A 14,564-nucleotide genomic window follows, 5' to 3' on the forward strand; every position below is an offset into this window, starting at 1 on the left:
TTATTATCCAAGATGTATATTGTGTTTGGAAACATATCTCTGAATTTCCTTTACACAGACTTCAAGCTTTAAATTCTCACTGAAAATATAGACAACTTGACATTTCACAGATTGTAAATCCATAAGTCTGACATTATAGGTAATAAACAAGTAAAGAATCCATTAGTAACCATTAGTTTAAAGATCTTAACCTTTAGTTTAAAATCAGACTGAAAAGAGAATAGAGATTCTTACGGATTCAGCAGGACTCTCAACTGCAGGTATGAGTTTGTGTGATAACCTTTATATAGATGGAATCTCATTCACTAGTGTTATTGTTGTCCTGTCACATCAGCAATCATTCAGCTTTGCCTCTAATGCAAATCTCATACAGTCAAAATGTACCTGTCATCTAAACACAAACTAAAATATACAGATGGAAATCAAAACAAAACAGGACCATTTTCTAAATATTTATGACTCTCAAAAGTGCAAATGCTGATGTTCAGGTGGTTTAACAACTATTCTAAGATAAAAGTAGCAGTTCATAATTTTCTTAATTGTAATTATAATTGTTCGAATATGTGTAGGAGGAATAACTGTCATCCATTCTGATCACCAAGCCTTAAAACTACTTACAATCTCCAAAAAAATTTACTTTGCAGGAGAAGACAAAAAGTTCTCTCAACATTCAATGCAAGGTTATATGTCAAGATTTTATTTCAGGCTGTTTTATTTTGGGCGGTTTCTATTGGTCAATTTTTCATAAAACTTTACACAATGTCAAAAGATCTCCTAACTCACATTTCTAGTACTGCGAAGTGGGGTCTTAGGTAACAATATAAGATCATTCTTTTTACTCATTAATTCAGAATCAGAATCCTTCCATCACACAGACCCATCAGGCGTGTCCTCCTCTTGGGCTCCCACTTACGGATGGCTGGGGCATTGCCAGTGATCAAACTCAAAATCTACTGCTGTTGGAGTGAACACTTATGTGAATACTTATTACTTTTTACAGTTAAAACCATTTTTTTTCAGTGAGGGAATGTAAAACGTTTGCAACAATGTGCTAAATTACTGTAAGGGAATGCAATTTTGACATGGCAACATGGCTCAACAGGATCTAAATATATTAACTATTCTTATTTAGGACGGAGTTTGAGGGAAATTAGTCCCATTTGATATAAAACGTACAAGTTGTGAAGCCACGTTGAACTTATGGTGTAGCTTTAAATATTGCATGCAGGAATGAATACTTCATAGGTTCGATAGAAATGTTGGAAATCTGCAATAACCCATATTTTGCTAAAATAAATTTGAAAACTGACTGAAAGTTTAGGTTTCAAAGAACCACTGATGTTAATGTGCTTTCGTTTTTATAATGTTATGTGGTTAGGGAATGGGTCATGCTAAGTATGTCTTCAGTACATCATTGAGCCATGATTTCAGGCCCTCCTAAAAAATCCTGAACACAAAAATGATAAAAAATGGTTTAATGGTCTAACTACACAATTCAGTATTATGTAGTTCATAGTTTTTTCCATGTTTTTTTTTTAGCAATTATTATCTAGTTGTGAAACCAGGTTGAACTTATGGTGTAGCTTCAAATATTGCATGCAGAAATTAATATTTCATAGGTTTGATAGAAATGTTGGAAATCTGCATTAAACCCACATTTTGCTAAAATAAATTTGAAAACTGACTGAAAGATCAGGTTTTAGAGAACTCTGATAAAAAAAATTGCCCCATCAATAAATTAACACATTTGGGGGGATTTATTACATTTTATAACCTGGTGGGAAAAAATCATAACTAAAAACAATTTGGAACAGAGTTTTGATATTTTGCTTTGTTGTATGAAATACATTTTTTCTTGGAATTTTGTTCACAATGTAATATCAATTTAGCACATGTTCTTCTGATGGGTGTCAGACAACATTTCTATGGGTTAAATGACAAATTACATTGTTGACAGTAGAGTTTTCCCATACAGTCCCAACTACAGCATCTCTGCTTGGTGCACCTACACTGAACATCCTTTATAATTAATCAATCAATTTAGAATCCTACAGAAAACATGATAACATAGATGTTGTAAAGCTCTAGCCTCATATTACTGTGCTATTACCTGCACAGTGATAAAAGTTGCATGTTAATATACCATAAACGTTGTCATATTGCTTACCCCCCAGTGAAGTATTTTGTTTCATTTTATTTATAAAAAACTATAAAATGGCATCTGTTATTTCTGCTTATTCCAGACATTTGAAACCCATACAGCAAAGATTTTTTTTTCTTTTAATTCACAGCCTATTTGCCTTGTAAGATAAGAAGAAAGGAGGATAATCTTTTGATGTAATTTATTATTTATTTTACACTTTTCATTTACCATCTTAACAAAAATCATTTTCTTCAAACTGTTTTCCATCAACTAAATGAATTTCATTAGGAAAAGAGTGAAATATTGACATTTAATGTTTTCAAATGAACTTAAATAAGTGAGTTGCACCAACACAGATCAAACTTGGGTTAAACCAAGATTTTTCTACTAATCCAGTTGCACCACATTTTGAACCTAGTTAAAAAATAGTCAGGATTACATTTAAAATATTTTATTATAATGATTTTAGTTTTACTGTAAACCCAGATTAAATTTAATCCATTATGATAAATTCAAATTTAAACTTTATTTAGGGATTAAATTTAAATATGCCACTGAGGCGTTTAAATTTCCAAAATGTGCCACAGTGCTAATTGGGAAACAGAGTAAATTAAAATATATTTTACTGGCATGTAACTCACTCACTCAGTCACATTAAGTAGGCTGAAGATTCTCCATAAGGGGGAGAATCTTGCAGGTTTTGTGTGCCACACTGAAAGAGAGGAAACCCACACCAGCAGGAGCGCAGTAATGTATGAACCTCTGGATCTAAAAATAGCAGACTGTTTAAATGGTTTAGTTCTTTCTTTGTCCATGAGAGCTGTTTTTGATGCAGCCCTATACTAGTTTGTACACAAAGGCAAGAATAAGTAAAAATAATGATCAATGATGAGATTAATGATGTTTTACTTTAACCACATTGGCAAACCCATCATGTAAGCAATCAAACTTAAGTGCATATCAAGTTTTTAATTGCAAATTTGCTAATCCCTGCTTAAATAAAGTTAACAATTTAAAATAAAATGTGAAGGAAATCCAAAATTAGCTCTAAATTATATTTAATACTATCTTTGTTGGTGCTGTCCACCCTTAGACATGTAAAAAAAAGATGGCACAAAAGGAAGAACCAGCATGACAACACAGCTTATAAACCTTTAGCGATCTGTGTAGATTTTCTTGTACCGGATTTAAAGCAACAGGTGAAGGAGGGCATTTTCTTCATTAGAGACCAAAGACCTGATAGTTTATCAGCTTTATGAAGCACAAAGACTGGCTGCAAAAAGCCTGTAGCAGAGTTGACCACCTGACAAATGGTTACAGCCATGGCAAAGTCATACTGAGACAACTTATTATAAAGGCCAAATACAATAGCAGTTGGGATGCTTTGTATCAAAAACAACAGCAGGTTGATGGACACAACTTGAAATGCTTTCCTTTTGGCTGCACTAATCTCTACTTCTTCACTCTCCCTGCCTCGAGGCCCTGGGTGCCTCAGCCTTCTCAGGATCGACACACAACAGAAGACGTCCACAGTCAAAACGAGGAGGTACAGGACTGAAAAAACATTGTAGGGCATGTAAGGAAATGTGCATGAGCAGGTAACGCCAATTACAAGTGAACAAATCCAGGCTGTGATGGAGCACATGACCCGATATCGGACTGGCTTGTACATCAGGAAGGTTACAGGATGGCTGACCATTAATCAGGATAAGACCAGCCCAGTTAGTCCAGACTTGTCTTGAGTCCCTGCTGATTATCACAATCTGGTGGTTTTCAGCAAGAGGAAGGCTCAAATCCTACCTTCACACCAGTCATATGATTGTGCCATTGACCTTCTTTTGGGAGGGGTGGTGGCCAGAGAAAACAGCCATGGAGGAGTACATTACAGAGGCTTTGGCACTAGGGTTCATACAACCATCTACCTCACCAGCTGGGGCTGGGTTCTTCTTTGTAGGAAAGAAGGATGGGGGCCTTCGACCCTGCATCGAAGCACTGCAGCAGGCCTTGATTATTAACAAACTGGACCTGCACAGTGCCTATAACATTGTTAGGGATGCGCCAGGGAGACATTTATTCCTCCATCTGGGCATTATGAGTACCTTGTCCTGTTCAGACTCATGAACGCTCCCACTGTCTCCCACAGCGTTTCATTAGCAAGGTTCTCAGAGAGGTGTTAAACCAATATGTGTTTGTCTGTCTTGAAGATAATCCTTATCTATAGTCGTTCAGTAGGTGAACACATAACTCATGTCTGTCGAGTACTTCAGCTCCTGCTCGAGAATCATTTGTGTGTTAAGCTGAAGAAAGCCATCCTCCATGCCCAGTCGGTGAACTTAATCAGGTTTGTTGTCTCCAAGAACCGACTAAGAATGGACCCAGCTAAGACTCAGGCCATCACAGGCCATGGGCATGCCCTACATCTCTTCGCATGGTCCAAAAAAATATTTGGTGGACTGGGAGGGGTATGGGCCAGAGAAACGGTGCTGGGTCCCGGCTAGACATATCCTGGACCCTGAGTTTATCCAGGCTTTCTGGAAGAAACTGCGCGGCTGTTTTGGGAACGTCGGGTGCCATTCCTGAGGGGGCACGGGAATGTCCTGGCCTCATGCTAGGCCACTTCCTGCCACTAGGAGGAGAAAAGTCACCACTAGGGTGTCATTAGGGCTGAGTGGTAACATGTGCATGTCTCTCTGCTGAGCTGGTAATGGTATTCTTGCAGGTTCTTTGTTAAAATCTGGGTTCTCTCCCAGTGCCCTTCTTTGTGTAAGTATTAAAAAAAACAGAAAACTTCAAGTGTCCTTTTCAGTTGATTACTTTCCCCATTAGTTTTCTGGATCTGTTTTGTTTGAAGATGCTGATCTGGTCCGGTCTGAGCTCCTCTTTTTGCTTATCAACTCTTCCGTGAGGCTCTCCTTAGCACTGTTGCAGTAGCTTGGTGGTAGCGCAACCCTCCAACATCGCAAGGTTGCAAGTTTCAGTCTTGTTCGGTGCAACCTCACTTTTCTCTTTGTTTTTCCTTCATTCTTGAGTCTCTACTGGTCTGCACTTGCTCTGTGCCTGATCGGTGGCTTATCCCATAGCTCATTGGGTTTGTAACGAGGGGGTAGCTGGTTCAGTTCTCACGTGGGATAAGACAGCCACTATATGTTACAATAGAGTGGTTATAATCTGTGACATGTGTATACCAGCTGTGGGCAGCAGAACACGGTGCGACATGCCATTTTTGACGGATGGCCTGTTTCTATTATTGACACGTCACATTGTTCTGCTGTTCCACCTCAAAATAGAAGAGGAGAAAGTGGAGAAAAGGGTCTCTACAACCCTTCCAGTAAACAATTTGGAAAGAAATTGCCAGAGTACTGGAAGTTAGAGATGAATACTGTTTGTTTTGTGTTAGCTATTTGACCTACCTAAGTAGACTTAGCAAGTTAGCATATACAGCTAAGCTGCTGAAAACCAGGATGGTGTAATGTTATTTTTATTATATTATTTAGACAATTGATGTTAAAGGTGGGAATAAAACAATTTATTGCATACTGTATTAAATGACCCAACCCACTGCTTCACAGCTCCATCAGTAAAGCAGCTATTTTCTGATAGATCCATGGTTTATTGGTTTTGACTTGATGCACACATTTGACGTTTCCAGTGTAGACATCCTTTACGATGCGATGCTATATTACATTTGTTTGATCGCAAGCTGTTAGGACACATTGTAAGTGGATAGTGTTTAAAACCTCCACCAGCACAACAACACTAACATACCACCACCAGGTCAGTGTCACTGCAGTGCTGAGAATAATCCACCCTCAAATAATACCTGCTCTGTGGTGGTCCTGACCATTACATTACAGTACATGTGGGATAACAAATTATGCAGATGGACTACAGTCTGTAATTGTAGAAAAACAAAGTGCACCTATATAGTAAGTGGAGCTGATAAAATAGACAATGAGTGTAGATGCAAGGTAGGTGTAACTAATGAAGTGCTCAGTGAGCGTATGTAAAGTTTTACCTTATTACGTTTTTTTTTGTAAATATATGCTTTTTCTGAAATTGATGACTGCAACATATTCCAAAAAAAGTTGGATCTAGGGCAATTTCAGACTAGGAACATTGTCTGAAACACTTCTTTTAAAAATGATTATTCAGAAATCATTTTTAAAAGAAGTGATAAAAACACGATAGGGTATGAAATCTGGGAAAGGGAGAGTCCTTTATGGGTGAGGATAGGTCCAGGCTCGCTTCACCAAAAAATCAAACTATTTTCCTTTACCTAACTGAATTTCATTAGGAAAAGGGTGAAATGGTAAAATGTACATTTTAAAATGAACTTTCAAATGAGTAGGTAGCACCAATACAGATTAAGCTTAAACTTGGGTTAAACCAAGATTTATCTGGTAATCCAGTTGCACCAAACTTTAAACCTAGATTAAAAATATCAGGATTAGATTTCATCCATTTTATTTTAACGGTTTTACTCACTCAGCTCACTCACTCACTCACTCACTCACATTAAGCAGGCTGAAGGTTCATCACAAGGAGGAACTCAAATTGCAGCTTTTGCATGCCTCACTGAAAGGGAGGAAACCCACATCAGCAGGAGCACATTCTGTATAAACCTCTGCATCCAAAAGTAGAAGACTGTTTAATTGTTTAAATTCCTTCTTTGTCTGTGAGAGCTGTTTTTAATGCAGCCCTGTTTTACCAGTTTTTACACAAAGGCCAAAAAATTAAAAGATAATAATGTTGAACGTAATGTTGTTTCTGTTTATTTACACTGGCAAATCCATCATGGCAAACAATCAAAATCAATTGCATGTCAAGATTTTAATTGCAAATTTTCTAAACCATGCTTAAAGTTAAAATAAAATAAATGATTTAAAATAAAATGTGAAGGAAATCCCAGATTAGCTCTAAATTATGTTTCATTTTACCCTTGTTGGTGCAGTCCACTGTTAGACATGCAAAAAAAAAAAAGATAACAAAAGCAGGAGGACCCAGCATAACGACACAGTCCATAAACCTTTAGCGATCTGTGTAGGTTTTCCTTTACTGGACCTAAAACAACAAGTGAAGGAGGCTGTTCTCTTCTTTAGAGACCCAATGCTTGATAGTCTACCAGCTTTATGGAGCACAAAGACTGGCTGCAAGAACCCTGTAACAGTATTGACTGCCAGAAAAATCATTACAGCCATGCCAAAATCATACACAGACAATGCATTATGAAGACCAAATGTAATAGAGGTTGGGATGGTTTGTATCAAAAATAACAGCAGGTTGATGGACACAACTTGAAATGCTTTTCTTTTGGGTGCACTAATCTCTACTTCTTCACTCTCCCTGCCTCGAGGCCCTGGGTGCTTCAGCCTTCTCAGGATCGACACACAACAGAAGACGTCCACAGTCAAAATGAGGAGGTACAGGACTGAGAAAACATTGTAGGGCATGTAAGGAAATGTGCATGAGCAGGTAACGCCAATTGCCAGTGAACTCATCCAGGCCATGATGGAGCACATGACCCGATAACGGATTGGCTTGTACCTCAGGAAGGTTACAGGGTGGACCACAGCCAGGTAACGCTCCAAACACACACAGCACTGGAACAGACAGCGAGAGGACGAACAGGTCCCAAGGAAGAAACCCAAAGCTTCAAAGAAGCACAGTTTTACGCTACACAGGCTGTGGAAAGGCCCTAAAAGTACAAAGAACATCTCAACAACAGCCTGGTTCCAACTGAAAACATCAGAGGTGTCCATTACACCATGTCTTGGGAAGAGAAGGGTGAGGATGTAAACGTTCAGAGGAAGGCCCAGGAAGAAATTGACTGTGTGGATAGATATGATGAAGATGGGTGAGACTGAGAAGTACCATAAGGTTGGGTAAACCGTTGAGTTTGTGAGGGTGCTGTTCATTTTTCTGTCCTGCAGAGACAAAGAGGAGACAAGCAAAGTGGAGGAGATTGAGAACAAAGCAGTAAGTCACTTGAGGCCATACTTTAAAAAGGCTTTTATTGCAGTGAATTTAGACCAAAAAAACAGGTGAGTATACTATAAATTAGTGCCAGCTCAAAAAATATCTAATTATGGGACATAATTTGCTGAGTTTGAGGTATTGGAAAGAAACTAAACATAAAATATAAAATGTACTATAACTTTTGCACAGGCCACATTTTGTGTTTTTTTGTTGTTGTTGTTATTGTATTTTATCAGTATGTTAAATTCATTAAATAAACAGTAATTGTGCAGAGGATGTATTCACTTATTTTTTACCTAGAAAAATCAACCATAATATGGACTTGGACTTGGACTTTGACCAAGAGCGCCCAAACTTTTGCATCCAACTGTGTTTAAAGCATTGTGCAACAGTCTTAAGCCCCTAAGCAAAATGTTCAAAACAGTTTTTCAACATTAGAATAAATACTAATTAACATAAATACGGTAAAATGGAATCTTTTTAGAAATACAGATGTGAGCTAGTGAGAAGAACAAAGGTTTGGCAACCCCAGCTATTGCATACATTTGTCCAATTCCATCAACATTTAATTTAATTTGATTTAGTTTAATGAAGTCTTGATTAGCCAAACCATGATAATTACAAATAATACTGAGTTTCTTCGACATGAGGTCAAGGACAAAGAATTTTTTGGGTGTCCATGTACGAATACCAGTTTATTCATGTCTAAATAACTGTAAAAGTTTCTGGGTGTTGAAGATCCTATTATAAAAAGCTAAATAACAAATATGAATCATTGAATTTAATTAATCTTTTTGAAATCCTTATTAATCATTGATCCTTATACAGACATGTTTTACAAATGATGTAACATTAGCGGCATAGCTTTTTTCTCACTTTTATTTATGTGCCATATTTGACTGATAGCATGACAGCTAAGTAGACTCATATTTACCTCACTGTTTACATTTTTCTGCTCTGATTTTAGACCTGGGACAAATACTTTTAACATCTTTAACAGCTTATCTTGTCAGCTGTTTACATAAAAGATCATATTTACTTATAATGATCTTAAACACTTACTAAACAGTATAGGTTATGTCACATTTCTGCACATCTACAGATTTTCACAGATAACTTTTTATATGTTGGACATCATGAAGAGACAGTAAATAAGTAAAACACCAAAATTCCCAAATAAATAAATGCTATGTTTGATTGTGGAAATAGTCTGCATCTCATTGGTTCAATATTCATCATAAATAGAAACTACAAAGCCAGACTGTATGTAGAAAGGAGATTCTTACCAACGCAGTGATTCTCGTCTTTCCTTCTTTCATTCCTGCAGGTGTATGTCTGTGTAGTAATTATTTTGAAACAGAACCCCTGTGATATCTCATCGGGCATTGTTGTCATTGTCCTGTCATATTAATCATCATAAAGCTTTGTCTCTCATGCAAATCTCATACAATTATAAATGCACCCATCCTCATATTGAAACAGCCCTCAAAATAAAAGGACACAAGAATATGTAAAATAATAGAACCATCAACCTGAAGTTCACTTTTTCTTTCTTCTGTTTTCTAAATTTATGCTCTCCAATGAATGTTCAAAGAGGAAGTAAGCAATTTTTGTACATTGTCAGTCAAAGAGATTTGCTCAGATGTTTATTAGTCATTCCCTGATATTTAGCAACTTTAAACCACAAAAATGACCTTATATGACAAAATGACAAAGCAAGATGCCACACATCAAGTGATGGAGCTGCTTGAGGAGTGAGGCTGTTCAGGTGCTGTAATGGCCAGTATAATCACCAGATAGATGTAAATACCATTGAGATCAAGGAGGACTGTGTTGGGAAATGTTTGGAGAAGGGAAAACGCAGCTGCTATAGAAGGTCTCTGGACAGCAGTGAAGAATGTGTGGGAAACAGGCCATTTAGAACATTTTAATAAAACATTATGAAAATTTGATAGGGCAGTTTGAAGCAAACATCAAGGCCAGAGCAGGACTTACAAAATACTAATAGATACTTCTGTTTTGTCTGTTTCCAGTGAGCAATTGTTTTTGACTGCCAGCAAACTTTAAAGGTATTTTAAAGTTATTTTGGGTCATGACAAAATAATGCACCACACATGGTTCTCCATAAAGTGCATGCTTCGGCCAGAAATAAGCTTTATGTGCTGACAAAGAAAATATTTAATTCCTACAGTATTCACACTTGATCCACAGGTTTAAATGTTATTTAGACAACTGATTTTAAATGTGGGGATAAAACATTTTTTCCATAAATATATGCTTATTCTAAAACTGTGCCTGCAACATATTCCAAAAAAGTTGGCACTAGAGCAGTTTTAGACTAGTAACATTGTTAATTATTCAGGAAACATTTTAAAAGAGGTGATGTAATCATGATTGGGTATGAAAGAGTCCCTTATGAGCAAATAGTCCACCTGTTTTAGAGCAATAACAATTAGCAAGGATTATAGGTATTTCACCATCTACAGTGCACAATGTTATCAAAAGATACTGAGAATCTTGAGAAATATCTGTGTGTAAAGGGCAAGGCTGAAAACCACAACTGAATCCCATGACCTTCAATCCCTCAGATAGCTCTGCATAAAAAATTAGCATGTTTCTGGGATGGGTATCACAGCATGAGCAATGTCCAGAAATGCTGCTGAGATCTCAAGCTTATCTGAAATGGACTGATGTTTACCAGAAACATGTATTGAGGTCAGAGTATGTAATGGCATGGGGTGGTATTAGTGGTTAATCTGCTGATCTCTGAAAGCACCATATGCTGCCTTTTGGATGCCATCTTTTTCAGAATATCCATTCTTACTTCAACATGACAACGTCAAAAGACATTTTGCACACATTACAACAGCAGTGCAGGTGCAGCTGCAGGTTCCTATTTAAAATGTGTGGTGCGCTGTGAATTTCAAAATATGACAAAGAAATCCTTGCACAGCTGAAATCTTTCAAAACTGGATCAGTTAGTGTCTTCAGTCTACAAGCAATTATTAAGCACAGTTAAAAGAAAAGGTGATAAACCTGCTTCTGTCCCATTTTTTTTGTTATGTGTTACAGGCATCAACTTTGGAATGAACATATATTTACAAAAAGCAAAGTTCATAGATCAACATCATATCATGTTTTTTTTTTTAGCATTTTCCGTAAAGCACAAGGGGGTTCACCCTGAGTGAGGATCAAACCGACAACCCTTATGTTGGTAGTTGGGAGCACTATGAGATGAACCACCTGGAGGACACTAGAGGACCTCAAGTGGAGCGTGACTGACGGTTGGGGGAAAGGTACAACTCAGAAAAGAAACGAACTAAATGCTGGGAAAACAAATTAGACAAGAAACAAATTAAAAGGGTGCTAACGTGCTACGCAGATTTCCATGAAGGGGATTAGACTCAGCGCCGAGCCCTAATTACTCAGTCCTGGCTGTCCAGCCTCTCCTAGCGGCCGGAGGTGGCCTAGCAAGTTGCCTGAACATTAAAATTTTCAGTTTAATACAGGTCAAAGAGAATGTTCTAATCACTGCTTTCTGTTTTTATTATCATTTCACAAACTGTCCCATTTTTTAAAATTGGGTTTGTACACTCTGAAATACAGAGTTTCCTAAATGTCTTGGCTTGGATGTCTGGTTCAGTGTTGGGATGGTTACTTATTGGTTAAAAAATGTCATCAGAGCTTTTCTACTTACTTGTCCATGAGAACCCAGAGCAAGTTTGGTGAATATTTCCATTCAAAGTGATTTTCCTACAGAGACGGACAGAGTCAGTAAAGAGCTCATTAATGCAAATCTTCTCCAATCAGGCAAACTGCATTTTATTGTGTTTATTCATTTGGCAAAGATTAATGGCTGTGTTTGGTGCTTACACAGCTTCAATGTTAGGAACAGTGTCAAAATTACTGGATGGAATTTTTTGCTATTATTATTATTATTATTATTATTATTATTATTATTTTTAAAACACAACTGAAGAACTCACTGTGATATTTTAAATATGACTTCCTAAATAAGAAGGATATTTTACTAGCACAGGCCTAAACACCTCATATTTATTGGACTGAACACAGAAAAAAGTTTTAAATGCTAACAGTTTAATTAATATCTGTGATCTTTTTTTATGAATATGTAATTCAACCAACAACATGATCATTTAATTATAATTATATTTTAATTAAATCTACATTCACAAAAGAAGGAAAGCTGTTGAAAAGCAAGTCTTAAGCCGCAGTTGAAGCCCAGTCAGCAGAGCTAATAAATGAATGTTCCCTCTTATGTTGAGTTCTCTTTGTTTGCAGCATTCTAGAACTCTTCTCCTTCATCCACTGAGAAAAGCACATAGTGGTGCCATCAGTTATTTCTGCTGCACTTTCATATTTTGGAACTTGAATATGTGAAAGTAAATGTACAGATACTTTAAAAGCAGTAGATGAAATTCACAATTGCTATACACTCACTGGCTACTTTATTAGGTACCCCAACCCTGTATCTACACTCATTGTCCATTTTGTCAGGTCCACTTTCCATATATTTCTGCTTTGTAGTTTGTAGCTACAGTTATGCAAAAGTGTAAACACCCCCAGTCAAATTACATGTTATGTTGATTTTCTAAGCATAAATAAGGTAACTCATCATTTATGGAGCACACATAAATATGACTATTTGCTGAGATTAATATATGGGAAAAAAATACAATGTGAAATGTCCCATAACTTTTACACAGACTTTCCAGTTTTGTCACTACCAACACAATCAAAACACCACCTAAGCTTTATCAAATGTTTCAGTAGTGACTGTGCAAACACAGCTTTGAACAGATGTACACACATAAAATTATAATATTTTTTATTAAAACGCAAAAAAGTTTACTTAATTTCAGAAAATAATGTTTCGGCAGTGACAATTCTTAAGGTTCCACACTGGTTTTCAAACTTTTAAAGCATTAGGGTTTGTTTTTCTTGGAAATAACTGTAAAATATGTAATTTTGATGAACAAAGATGAGTTTTTAGGGATTTCATTGATGGAGAGGGTCTTTAACAACTATCCTAAGAAGAAATAAGCAATTATTTGTATTTTAACAATCTTCTGGTTTTGTGCTGTATAATATATTTATAATTGTAATTGTGTTAATACATGTGAGAGTAATAAGTGTCATCCATGCTGATCACCAAGCCTTACTTTACACATCACTGGTAGAACTAAAAATAATTGTACACAGTATTTGCAAATATGTGCTTTAACATTTGATTTCTGAATAAAAGCAATGAGAAATGTGTTTATATTTATGTTGTCAAATGTGGAGAGTTCCACACAGGGAACCTTATTCATCAGAGCTGAGTAAAAAAGAGCACAGTTTTGACTGCCTTTATTGACGTACAGACTGCTCTGATTCATGAACCTTTATATGATGAGATTTGAGTGCAAATAATAGATCAGCTTCAGTGCATGAAATCAAGCAATGGTTAACCAGCACCTCTTTTGCATAACATTTTCATCAAGAACACCCTAATTCATGCAAATGTTTCTGTAGGGAGCCAATTAAATGACAGCATCCAGTGGCCTATAAGACAAAGGCCATGCTTGTAGATGTGTGAGGTTAAGCAGTGAATGGACCGTCCTCCTTTAATATGAACAGGTTTTGTGCATCACTGAAAGGGAGAAAACCCACATCAGCAGAAGTTCACTAATGTATGTATGTTTACAGTTACAAATTGCATGTGTACAAATTAAATGGACATGGAATTCCAATTTTTCTGGACTAGTTTTGTCCTGGATTAGTTTTCACTCAAAAGACAAAAAATTGTAAAAATAATATTTAGCGATGTTGTTGCTGTTTAGTTACAGTTGTGAATCCATCATGGAGGGCAATCAAAATGAATCATGTCAAGGTTTGAATTTCAGATTTGCTAATCCATGTTCAGAATAAAGTGTGTGATGTAAAATAAAACCTACTAGAATCCTAGATTAGCTATAAACTCTGTTTGGTTTTTATCCTTCTGGGTCCAGTTCATCCTTAGACATGGATAAGTGTCACAAAAGCAGGGTGAATGATAGTTCATAAGCCTTTATCTGTGTAGATTTTCTTGTACTGGTACTAAAACAACAGGTGAGGAAGGGTGTTTCCTTCATTAGTAACCAAACACCTCACCAGACATATCATTACTGCCATGCCAAAGTCAAACAGAGACAATAGCCCAATTAAACAAATGGTTCACTACAAAAATTGTTCACTGACCACAGATTCAAAGTTTGGCCATGGTCATCCCAGCCCCCTGGTGTAAACCTGTGAGATGAGATGAAGTGGAGAGTCCCCAAGTGTGAACCTTATAATCTGATGGATCTAGAGAGATTCTGGATGAAGAAATGGTCTCAGATCCCTTGTCATGTGTTCTCCAGACTCATTTTGCACTGTAGGGAAAGACTCAGAGCTGTTATCTTTG

The sequence above is a fragment of the Colossoma macropomum genome, unplaced genomic scaffold (genome assembly GCF_904425465.1).
Source record: "Colossoma macropomum unplaced genomic scaffold, Colossoma_macropomum, whole genome shotgun sequence".
Classification (NCBI taxonomy): domain Eukaryota; kingdom Metazoa; phylum Chordata; class Actinopteri; order Characiformes; family Serrasalmidae; genus Colossoma; species Colossoma macropomum.